Consider the following 12,384-nt stretch of genomic DNA (forward strand, 5'->3'; position numbering starts at 1 on the left):
AATAAAATCAATATGTACCGCTAATTTATCAAAAATATCATTCAATCTATTGAGGCAAGGCTTACTCTGGGGGGGAGAGGGGTTATATGCTGATATATCTCTTTAGATTGGTTCCACTACAAACCGATATATCTGAAGATATTTTACATGCTATTTGGATCGCCGTAATATTGAAAAAATAACATCTACGTACCTTCTTAGTCTGTGTAGCTGAAAAAAGAGCAGTCTGCCTCACCTGCATATTGAATAAAAACTTTATCAATGAGCACTGGACAAAAGCAATATTAATACAATACGCAGCAAAATTTGCAAGAAGGCACATATGTCTAAGTCATTAACCACCATACTAAATTAGCTTACCCAAGTTTGTTCATTACCCCCATATTGTTGTGACTCCCGTATTTCAGTCCCTACCATCATGTTTTGTCCTCCTAACCATGTCTGTATTACTCATTTATTTGCGAAAAATGAATTTATTAGTTATCCACCAGACCACCACAAAAAGATTAGAAAAACAAATGATTACTACTTCTCTTCACCAGCCAAATCTTAAGATAAGGAATGCATAACTCGGCTTGGATCAAGGATAGGCTATTAGTCACAAAAGGAAATCACCACTTGGCAATGAATCACTCTCAGCTAATATTGTTCAAATCATCAGTTTCAACACAGAGCCTAGTAAAGTGTAATCAACTAAAGAAATCACTTTACACCCGATTATCCGCAACAACACGGATCAAGTGGCTAGAAATTTCTAGAAACTAGAAAACCATAGTAATTAGATGAGACCAGCCACTGTGTGAATGTTTATACGAATCGAAATGGGTTGGAGCTTATTGGGTAATCTGATATGATTCTACAGCATAGACCAACAACCAAAATTCATTGGACCAACAGATGCCTCCAACATCTCGTCCTCGACCTCCTTGCTGAGGTCCTCCCCGAGGAGCCACCACTGTATCCTCCTCGGCCCCCCTTGTTGAGGTTGAGAAGGTCCCCAACCTCTTCCACCTTGTTGCCCTACACCACGACCACCTCCTTGCTGGAGTGGTGGATCTTGTTCTTTGACCGGTGGTCCTTAAAGCATAGAAGAATACTTATCATTTGGGCATACCTACTTTACGCATCCAATCAAATCATATATTCTTTCTTTCTTTCACTTTGGCAGTGGTTATGCTGCGTTAACTAAGTAACGATCATAAGACTAAATATGCATAAGGATTTGTCACTTTTAAACACAAGGAAAGTTCTAAGTACATGAGTTTTGGATCCAAGACGTTTGGTGTGGTTCATAACCTCTAAATAAACGTATGAAGCAATGAACCCTATAAGTATCGAAGCAATTTCCAATGAATACGAGCTCAGCAGTAACTAATTTTATTCAGGAAAATTGTTCTAATCGAATTTGGAGAACCATGTAGGAACATTATAGGTAAGATACAATTATACACAAACTAACTTGAAACCAAAATGGTTCTGAACATTCTAGAAGTCTAACAACTACCATTCAGAGAGCAATACATAAAACACCAATCCAAACATGCAGAACAACACAATGTAACAAATACCATAGCAATACCCTCTTTTTCTCTCTTTTTCTTCTCTTCCTCACTTGTCTCCTCCTAGTCTATCTCCCTCTTATTTCACATTTTATCTCTTTTTTTTTTTCTCTTTTTTTCTCTCCTCACTCCTGCCGGTCAACTCTCTGTCTCTCCTGTTTTCCCTTTCTTCTTCTCTTTGTACACCATCTCTCTTTCTTTCCTTCTTTTTCTGTTCTTCAACCCCCCCTTCTTATGTTTTTTTTTCCTTTTTCTGTTCTAAACTATCTCTTTTTTTTTTTGCCCAAAAAGCCCAACCCAGAAAATTAGATCCAAAATTTAACAAAAACCCAAAAAAAAAAAAAAAAAATTTCTAGAAAGGTCCTTAAAACAGTTTTTGGGATTAAGTCCCTGAAAACAGTTTACACATAAAGCCCTTATAATCAAATTTTTAACGCGGTGACTCATCTTTGCGACAAAACCATCCCAACACCGAATTTACCACATGCCATCTTTTAATTGGAAAGTACGTACCTTACCGTTTACTCATGTAATGGTGGAGCAACTGAATTTCGACATGCACTACTAGACTACAAAATTATACCTCAACAAGGTAGCCATGATATCAGAATGAAAATAAAACTATGAACCAAACACCCATATTAACGAGAGTAAAGCCATGGACCTTCTACTGCTACCTAATGACCAGCCACTGAACCATAGTTCTTGTCCATCCACACTGATTTCAAGGAACTCACCTCCCATACTGATTCAAGCTGCCTGTCACCAATTTAAACTCCTTCAGAAGTACACGAACAAGGAGCAGTTGATCGGGGTATGTTTTTGCATGGTGTTAATGGCCTGTTAAGCATTCATACAAGTGAGCCAACAATCTAAATATTCATTTTTGTAAGGCCAAGAAGACAAAATAAACAATTAAAACAAGAAGTACCCTTTGCAAAGAAATATCTAGCCTTGAAGAAGATTTACTAACCTTCAATCAGACCTTGGAAATTCACTTGCAGATGACAAAAACAAATGTATAAGTGAGCTGTTATTTAGCTATCTTTAAAGCCCTAACGAAAAACGTCAGAGTTCCATCCTACCTCATAAAGTACTGTAAAAAATATATTTATATTTAATAGCAATTCATACTTGATTAGAAAGTAAACAACGAAGTTGTATGTATTAATGATAAGATAAAACTGTCATAGAAATGCAATTGCCAAATATTTAAAAGGCCCATATAATCAACCGAAGTGCCAAACCATCATAAAACAAGATAAAAAGTGTGCTACAGAGTAAATCATCTCGGAATAGAGTTAGGGGATTACAACAAGAGGGGTGAATTTCATTTAATGTACATAACCCTAGATTCAATAGTAGAAGATACTTGTGTCCTTTTATCACAACCCATTCTCTCTTTCATTGTTCATTGGAATTCACTTGAACAATTAAATAAAAATGAGTCAACGGGAGAACTAAATCCAAAAACATGCTCTATTGTCAAGATAAATAAGATAAAGCGCGACGAGAACATGACGGAATACCTGATTAACAACGCATTCAAACTACTCCTCGTCACCATCTGCTTCCACATCAACTTCCTCACTATCACCATCCCCTTCCATCTCAACTTCCTCATCTTCCTCACTGTCACCATCTGCTTCTACCTCAACTTCCTCATCTTCCTCACTGTCACCATCTGCTTCTGCCTCAACTTCCTCACTATCACCATCCACTTCCGTCTTAACTTCCACATTATCATTAGCATTTCCTCCATATTGATATCTAATGGGATCCTCTTCTTCGCCTCTTCTTCCTCAAGACCCTCATAATCAGATGGGATACAGTCTAAATGCGATCCAAAGGAACTGATTGTATTAAGTTCCAAGGAAAAGGATGGAAAGTTTGGGCATGTCTTCCTCAAGTATTCTACCACTAAGTCCAATCGGGATCTATTACTCAGCGCTAGCCGGTAAAAGTATTTTGTTTTGGCAGTAACAGGGACTATTGGGTAGTCATTATCACTATCTAGTTCGTGAAAGGAACTGTCTGTACCGAGTTCCAAGGACGGAAAGTTTGGATATGTCTTCCTCAAGTATTCTAGCACTAAGTCCAGTTGGGATTTTGTACTCAGTGTTAGCTGGTATAAGTCTTTTGTTTTGGCAGCAACAGGGGCTATTGGGGAGTGGTTATCACTATCTTGTTCGTACACAATCCTACTTGTCATCCTTGAAACACTAAGTCGGCTAATGGGGGAATCTTGCTGAATACACATGCAATGGGGAGGAACACCAGCGCCTGTGATGATTTTGCTGATAAGAATGCCATGAGGCATACATATATTCTTTTTGATTTTACCAGAATGCTCCACAATGTTATGCCAGATTATAGTTCCCAAGTCGAATTTATCCCCTTTCTGCATTGCATTGATCAGATAAATCCCAAAGTTGTTGATGTGGTTAAAATGACCACATTTTGGCAGGGCAGTTGAGAATAATATCCGATGGAGAATACAAAACCGCGGCTTCATCCTAGTTGATAGCAGACTGCTTTCATAAGACCTCACTCCAACAAAGTTGGCAATAAAATATTTGTGACGGTGTTGAAAATTGGCCTTTAATGGATAAAGAAGATGAATGTCTCCTCGATAAACCTTAAGGGTTGACGCGATGCTTGCAGGAGTAACTACAATATCTTTCCCACAGACTTTTGTTTTGAAAATGAGATTTTTCATTTCCACTCCATGAATATTTGCGTAAAATAACTTGACCAAATGGGGGTATGCCACTCCTTTTATTTTCATCAAGTTTTGCAAGTTCATCCTCTTGATCCATTTGGTAATAATATCATCACCGATCTCGTTAAGAAAAACCTCGCGTTCCAAAGCCAACGGTCTATTATTACAAATCTCGTCTATGTATGTTGCATAAGCCAACGGAGATACAAAATCTTGATGAGAAACCTCGCAACTTTTCACAGTCGGGGCCCTATTACCAATGGACTGAGAAGGCCTCTTTTGCTTCGGCGCCATAATCCAATATAAATTCTCAGGAACCTAAATTAGAAACAATATCAAGAGGATTACATCAATAACAATTTAATCAGTTTGATAAGTAAATGCTTTGTCAATAGAGCTTAAATTTAGATCTAACAATGTTTGACATAATACATTGATAAGAGCCCAAAACTGTAGTTTTAACCCCTTAACCATCATACTTTTAGACCAATTATGTGAGTAATAATTAAGAGTTAATACTAATTACGTGTTTTTATGCATTTCAGGCTTCAAAGTCCATTATGTGCATAAATGTGCCACTTTAGCGAGATAAAGGAGCAAAGGTCGGTTGCTAAGGAGTTCTGTGAATAAAGGCCAAGATTAAAGAAGACAAAGCCTTTGTAAAGCACGGACAAAAGCTGAAAAGTCAACACGAGCAAAAACAATGCACAAGTCAGTAGAACTTCTGAAGGCCGTATCTTTGGACTCATACCTCGGAATTGGGAGTATCTTATGTCAAAACGACTGGCTCGGAAAGAGCTTTCCAATGGTCCAAACCTTGACCCAATCAGAGGAGCAAATTGGACGAAAAGTCTGTCAAAGCCAACTGCAGCTGAAGAGGCCTTTTTGGATTGAAAGAATTGGGTTTTGGGCCTGATTCTCTGGACCAAAACATGGCTCCAAGCCCATGCACGATTTTTGGATCTAAAATATATAAAAACAAAAGCTTAGCTCTTTGTTAATGGTAGGTAGTTAGGTTAGGAAGCTAATGTTAATGTAGTTTAGGGTTAGAAAAATATATATCTAGATTAGTTAATTACTTAGTTTTCATTCCATTAATTAGTTTCATTCTTTGTTTTAGATTAGTTATTTAAATCATTGAATATCATTCATTAGATAAATAAAATAGTTGTTATTCATTCAATCATATCTTGTTCTTATTGTTATATTAGATTTATAAAGTTAATTACTTATTCCATAATGACATGTTCTTATTATTGTTCTTGTGTTGGGAATGGTAGTATAGAAATTTCACATCAAATCATTACTCTCACCATTGTTCCTTTTGGTTTGATTAGTTGAATTCAATTTAAGTCTAGACAGTTAAGAGTGGAACGAATCCTTACTCATTATATTGCATGATTATGTTTTGAGAGTAAGAAGAATTGATTAAACGTAAGAACGGTAGGATTACGTATTAGTGTTGTTAACATTAATATTTAGGATATCTACTATTTTTACGGTTATCATACATCGTTCCAAGTAAGCGTTTATTTCATGACCATGTATCAAACTAAACACAAACTTGATGAAAATATCCCTATTTCCAATTCAACACAACAATGCAACAATTTTACAATTTAAGCAAATTTCCTTATTTCCAATTCAACAACACAACAACTCAAACAAATTTCCCAACTTTCGATTCCCTTATTTTCTAAGTCTATATGTCCAAGTTAGTATTAATTTCAGGGCTTACAATAATGACAAACTAACGAGTTCTAGCTAAGTCTACACAATATAGTCAAATTAAATAATGTGTAAGGTTGCTCCTTCCGATTAGGAAAAACACAAGTGTTGATTATTAGTCTCTCTTTTTGGTTCTATCTTATTATTTTTCTCACTGGGATCCCTAAATATTTTTTTCCCTAGTTGGAATGTCTTCTAAAACTTACGTCAAAAGCAAGGATACGACAATAATATAAACACGCATATTGACAACTTTTTGTGCCACCTACATGATAGAATATAATTGAAAGTAAAACGAGCACAAAAATAAAGTTGTAACTGCTTGTCTTTCCTAATTCATAACTCCTTGCATAGATGTCCAAATCAAATGAAACTTGGTTCATTTGAAAATTGACATGTACCTCTATCCTTTCTTTCTAGGTAACTGAAGCCTAAATTTGACTCAAACTATGCCAAAAGTGAGGTCAAAATCAAACCAATGCAGATTCTTATGGCAGACTACAACACGTGTGTTCAACCTTCTAACAATCATATAAGTAAAAAACCATGACTATGGACATATTTTAGTAACTACTTACTTGATCCTTGAGCGTCCAAAGACGTAAAGAAAGCAAGAAAAGATCAATCCAGTCCATGGTAGTGATTATATTACAATAAATGTGTAAGAGGTGCACGAAATTGAGTTGGAACAGTTGACCTTTCAAAACACAACTCCCAACTCAGTTATCCAAATACAGTGAAACTGAAACTGTTAGAAACTAGACACAGAGAACTAACTTTTCTCCCTAGGTCAATGAAACCTAACTCCAACTCTAACTACGACAAAATCTAGCGCGAAGTCAGTCCAGCGCATCTTCCCTGGGCATCCTGCGACACAAATATTCTTAAACCTCTAATCTACAATATGGAAGCAATGACTAAACATAGTAGAATTTCTACTTATCTGGTGTTTGAACTACAAACTTAGTGAATTTGTTAAAAACCATACAAGAGATTGTTAGGATATTACCACCATCAAGACTGAACTTTGACAATTTCACCCACCACCACTAAAGTGGACTTATTTGGATCCATTGTCACACTAGTACTTTGATTTATCTTGTATCTTGTATGCATACACTATGGAGATTGGATTCAAATGACTTGGTGTCGTCCTTTTCCCACCAAGCTAGCTTAAGGTCCTGATCTCCTTTTGATTCACCAAGCTAGAAAGTATAAGGATCAATTAAAAGAAGTGCCACTCCAAAACTAAAGCAATGATATCCAATAGTCTGTCCCCTTTTCTTTCCTCAATTGAATATTGAAATCTCCACACCATTAAACATATCAATTAAATGTCCAAATTCAATCTTTTAACCACCTTGAACGATCCATATACCCAACCCTTAAACTAGTAAGAAACCAACTTTTATCAACACTAAAATAAGGATAATTAAAGTTCTCTTTTTTCCTCTTCCTATCAAGCTTAGCTTCCTCTATATCTCGTTTCTTGTTGTTTCATTTTCTGGTCGTCCTTATCTCTTTTCTTTTTCCTACCTCTAACAATATATGGCTTTTGAGCTCCCTTACCAAAGTGCTACTTACCTGATTCCAATTCCTCTTTCTATTAGTAACTAGCAAGAGATGTTGAGCTCATGGTTGTAGCCTTCCAAGCTTATAATGGTGATAATTCATTTCAAGTGGAGAGGCGTCCCCTTTCTCACTTTTAGCTAATTTAGATGATAAGCTCTTGTGCCTTTCCTGAAGGAGGTGTCCCCCTAACTAAGACAACAATAAAGTACATCAACTCTTAATTAAACTCAAGTAGGAGCTGAGATGTTTACATGATGTACTCAACAACCATGCAATGCAAACTAATGACCAACTCTTGGTATTCTTTGTCATGGTCAACCACTCAACCCTTAGCTACAACTAATAATACTCTAAATACATATGCATATGATTTAACTAATTATATTGGTATATAGTGCTCCCAAGTTCATATATAGTAAATTGCACCCATGAAATTAACTAACATTGTTAAATTAAATCCTATTAATTGTTATAAAACTAGCTGAATTGGTACTTGGTAGTACTGCCCTAGTATATATATGTGCTTAATGAAACAATTGACTCGCTCTCAATCCTTAAAATTTCCAGCATGCGCGACAAAACTCAGGAACACAATCTAACTAGAAAGCACGTAAAACGTATTTCGGCCCAGTAAATAATATCAATGACACAAATTCACTAACCAATACTCAAAATTAAATCATTTTAATGACCAAGCTCACAATAACACCGACTCCACTAGCATCACTTAAAATGGTACATTAAATTTATCGAAATACCATTGTGTAAAAATTCAAGGTATTACATATTCATTCTAAAACCATCACCTAAGGTCACTGCAACACTTGTTATTAAACAAGAAAAGATAGGACTTCAGACATACTCATGATCAAATCGGGCAAACAGTACATAAGACATGATAAAACAAAGGACAACATGGATTATTCAATGTAAATACTCGGCAATGTGCATATGGTCATCTAGAAACATATAGAATCATCCATCCCCGCATTCATATATCAACTTGAAAGCATTTGCACCATTCCCAGTGTTGAAAACAGTTGCACCTATTTCTAGAACATGGAATATGTGAGCAATATAAAGCTATCAGATTACTGCTTCCTGGTTCTATCACACACATTTCTTGCAACATAGTTTATAAAAGCTTCAACCAAAGCATACAACAAAGAATACACCGATACAACACTAATAGTAACCACAAAGTAATACAAAAAATAGTATTAACATACATGAAAGCAAAGTATGGCAACATAAAGAGAAGACATACACTACTTTGTAGCTCCAAATCACAAAAGACCAACATTCACCTGATTCCCCACGCCTTAAAAGAAAATTAAAGTTCTTTTCATTTGAAATTACTGTCTAAAATCCTAAAACAATCCTGTCCATTAATTAGAAAACTCGGTTGGATATTTCATAATACAAATTTTAACCTAAACGGATCAATTTTGAAAAATGTTTTCAATTTTATGAAATTTTTGGACATCATCTACCTCGTGCTTTCAAAACCATCACCAACAACAAAAAAAAACAAACCTTGTCAGTAAAATTAACCAGTTTGTTCTTCCATAACGTTCTCCTCGAGATGGTTGAGTCGGAACAGAACCCAATACGAATCCAAGAGGACTGGTTAGGTCTTGAAAGTGCAAGACAAACCGGATTCAAAAGAAAACTACTTTAGACCAAAAATTGTGTAATCAGAAAAGTCTAACATGGATAACAATAATAAATGAAATTATTTTCATAACCCAAGCCAAACAAGAGATGGGGAAAAAACGCATCTGTGAGGAAGAGAGATGAGCTAAAGAAGTGAGGGAGTGAGTTGAGACAACCGCTCTTCTCTTCGAGTCTGTGTGGTGGTGTTCAGAGAGAGAGGGGGGAAGAAAATCGGGAGAGAAAAAAAAAAGATGGTTACCGTTTTTTTTTTCGATAAAAAAAGGATTTTGAATTTAAAGCTTCTAGAGTACTCTAGATTTTGGATTTTGACTTTTGAATTAACACTAGTTTTTGAACCCGTCCTACGAACAGGTGCTGTTATATTGAATAATTCTAAAAAATATTAGCAATTATGTAGAGCTATGAGATATATATAAAAATTATATTAATCACTCATTCAAATTTCTTGCACCACTCTCAATAAAAAGAAAACATCAAACCTTTATAAAACCTATCAACTTCTTTAGTTGTTAGGTTTAATAATTGAAGTTTGATTGAAGTTTTATGAGAATGCTCAATGTGGTGAAGATGATATTGAAACTACTTGAATAGCAAGACACTCTCAATCATAATAAAAGAATTATGATAAACATTATTTAAAATACAAAACTATACTTGTTGAGACATTATATTCCCCCTACAAATAATACAACTATGTTTCGAGGTTAGTTCAATGCATTTGCATCAAGTTTCCGATTTTCTGTTAATTATTCATTGAGGTTAGTTCAATGTAATTATTGCATCTAGTTTCCGATTTCCCATTAATTATTCTTTGAGGTTAGTTCAATGCAGTTGCATCAAGTTTCCGATTTTCCGTTAATTATTCGTTGAGTGCAGTTGCATCAAGTTTATGATTTCTCATTTTTTTTAAAAAAAAAAAAAGTTTAGAGGTTATGGACGACCTCAACCTGCATTAAGATATTCTCTGAAGTACATAGTTCCTTTCCTATCCTCTTCTACAATAGAGTATAACTTAAAGTCCAGAGGAGGGGAAAAGGTGACCACCTGATCAGTAGATGATCTATACAACTTCGAAAGGTAATCAGCTGCCTGATTACCCTCTCTATACACATGCTTGAAAACATAATCCCCAAAAGAACATTTAAGGGATTTTATCTGGTCCACGAACCCGGCCATTGATGATGTTAATAGCTCCTAAGGAGTAAGAGTTTATCTCCAATTTTGATATGCTTAGTAATTGGGCTTGCTTAAGGCCCGCAACAATAGCAAGAAGTTCCTGGTAGATGACCGAAGGCTTTGAGGAACTTCCCGCAAACACCAAAAGGACGTTCCCCTGCGAGTCTCTGATAGTCCCTCCATAGCCATTGCCAGCTTGCTGAACAGATCCATTGGTATTGAGCATGTGGTAATCTTCCTCTGGGCCTCTCCAAGTGCATTCAATTTTCTCATGAACTGTGTAATTAAGGTCAAGTCCCAATCTAGCAACTAAAACTCGATTAGCTGGTGAGTCATCCACTTCAGTCAGATTCCGGTGTAGATAAAACTTCATGTACGACATAATCTTGAAACTAAGCTATTGTTCCGTGAGCTTCATGTTCTTTTTCTTCCTCCTATTTCTTTCACACCAGAGCTCATGCACCGTGGCTCCAACAAAGGCCTTATATATCTCCACGCTATAGAAGTATGCCTACAAATCCGAAAGATGTTGTACCATTCTTCTGAAGAGTTCCTTACATAAATGGATAGACCAATGTTGCTTTTAACCAATTCCCAAACTTTCTTTGAGTACTGACAGTTAAAGAAGAGATGTTTGGAATGTTCTGCAATAGAGCTGCAAAAGCTACACAGAGAATGATGCAATACTTTATTCTGGATCAATCTATCTTGAGTGGGTAGACAGTTAGCAAGAAGTTGCCATAGCGTGAAGGAGTGCTTAGGAATGGACAACTTACCCCATACAACTCTGTAGCATTTGACCTTTGCACGAACTCTCTTGAGGGATGCATAAGCAGACTTAACCGAAAAACTACCTGAGCTACTAGGAGACCAAACCACCTTATCTTTATCTAGATAACTATTTACTTCTGTATCCATAATGGATTTCTTGATGCTACCCTCTAGAAAGTTGATAATTAAAGATGACCAAACTCCATGCCCTAGAATATCACTGACCTTTGCATCATCTTGAAGGGTAAATAGGGTTCTTGCTTCAGGTAATTCCCAAAGGGGAGTGTTAGAACACAAGGGATCGTGCTAGAAAAGAGTCTCAGAACCTTTAGCAATGACATACTTGATATGTCTTCATGCTGTGCTTCTCTGTTTGAGTATCCCCATCCATACCCAAGAGCAACTCAAGGGGATTTTCATAGTCTAGAAGTGGTGTTTCTTAATCTGTTGGCTCCATGTCCAATCTACCCATAGAGAATCCTCTTTGCTAGCAATTCTATAAACCATTCCACAATAGGCAGCCCTGTTCCAAGTTCTTACATCTGTCATGCCTAGTCCTCCTTGTTCTTTAGAAAACCTCAAGGTTTCATGACAAAAGAGTCTCAGAACCTTTAGCAATGACATACTTGATATGTCTTCATGTTGTGCTTCTCTGTTTGAGTATCCCCTTCCATACCCAAGAGCAACTCGAGGGGATTTTCATAGTCTAGAAGTGGTGTTTCTTAATCTTCTGGCTCCATGTCCAATCTACCCATAGAGAATCCTCTTTGCTGGCAATTCTATATACCATTCCACAATAGGCAGCCCTGTTCCAAGTTCTTACATCTGTCATGCCTAGTCCTCCTTGTTCTTTAGAAAACCTCAAGGTTTCATGACTTGTATGGTGCATCTTAGATGTCATGTTTGGCCCAGACCAAAGAAAATGATTGCATATCTTAGAAACCTTGTCTAGAACCTTTTTTGGAAGCACAAAGGTTTTAGACCAGTATACCTAGAAGGAGGATAGCACTGACTGAATGAGTTCTAGTCTTCTTGCTCTTGACAAACTTATATTCTTCCAATTAGAGATTCTAGATGTTAATTTTTCCACCAAGGGAAGACAATCCTTTATTCCAAGTCTTGATGAGGTGAGAGGAAGACCAAGATAGACAATAGGTGGAGAAATGAGAGAAATCCCCA

The sequence above is a fragment of the Coptis chinensis genome, chromosome 8 (assembly GCF_015680905.1).
Source record: "Coptis chinensis isolate HL-2020 chromosome 8, ASM1568090v1, whole genome shotgun sequence".
Taxonomy (NCBI): domain Eukaryota; kingdom Viridiplantae; phylum Streptophyta; class Magnoliopsida; order Ranunculales; family Ranunculaceae; genus Coptis; species Coptis chinensis.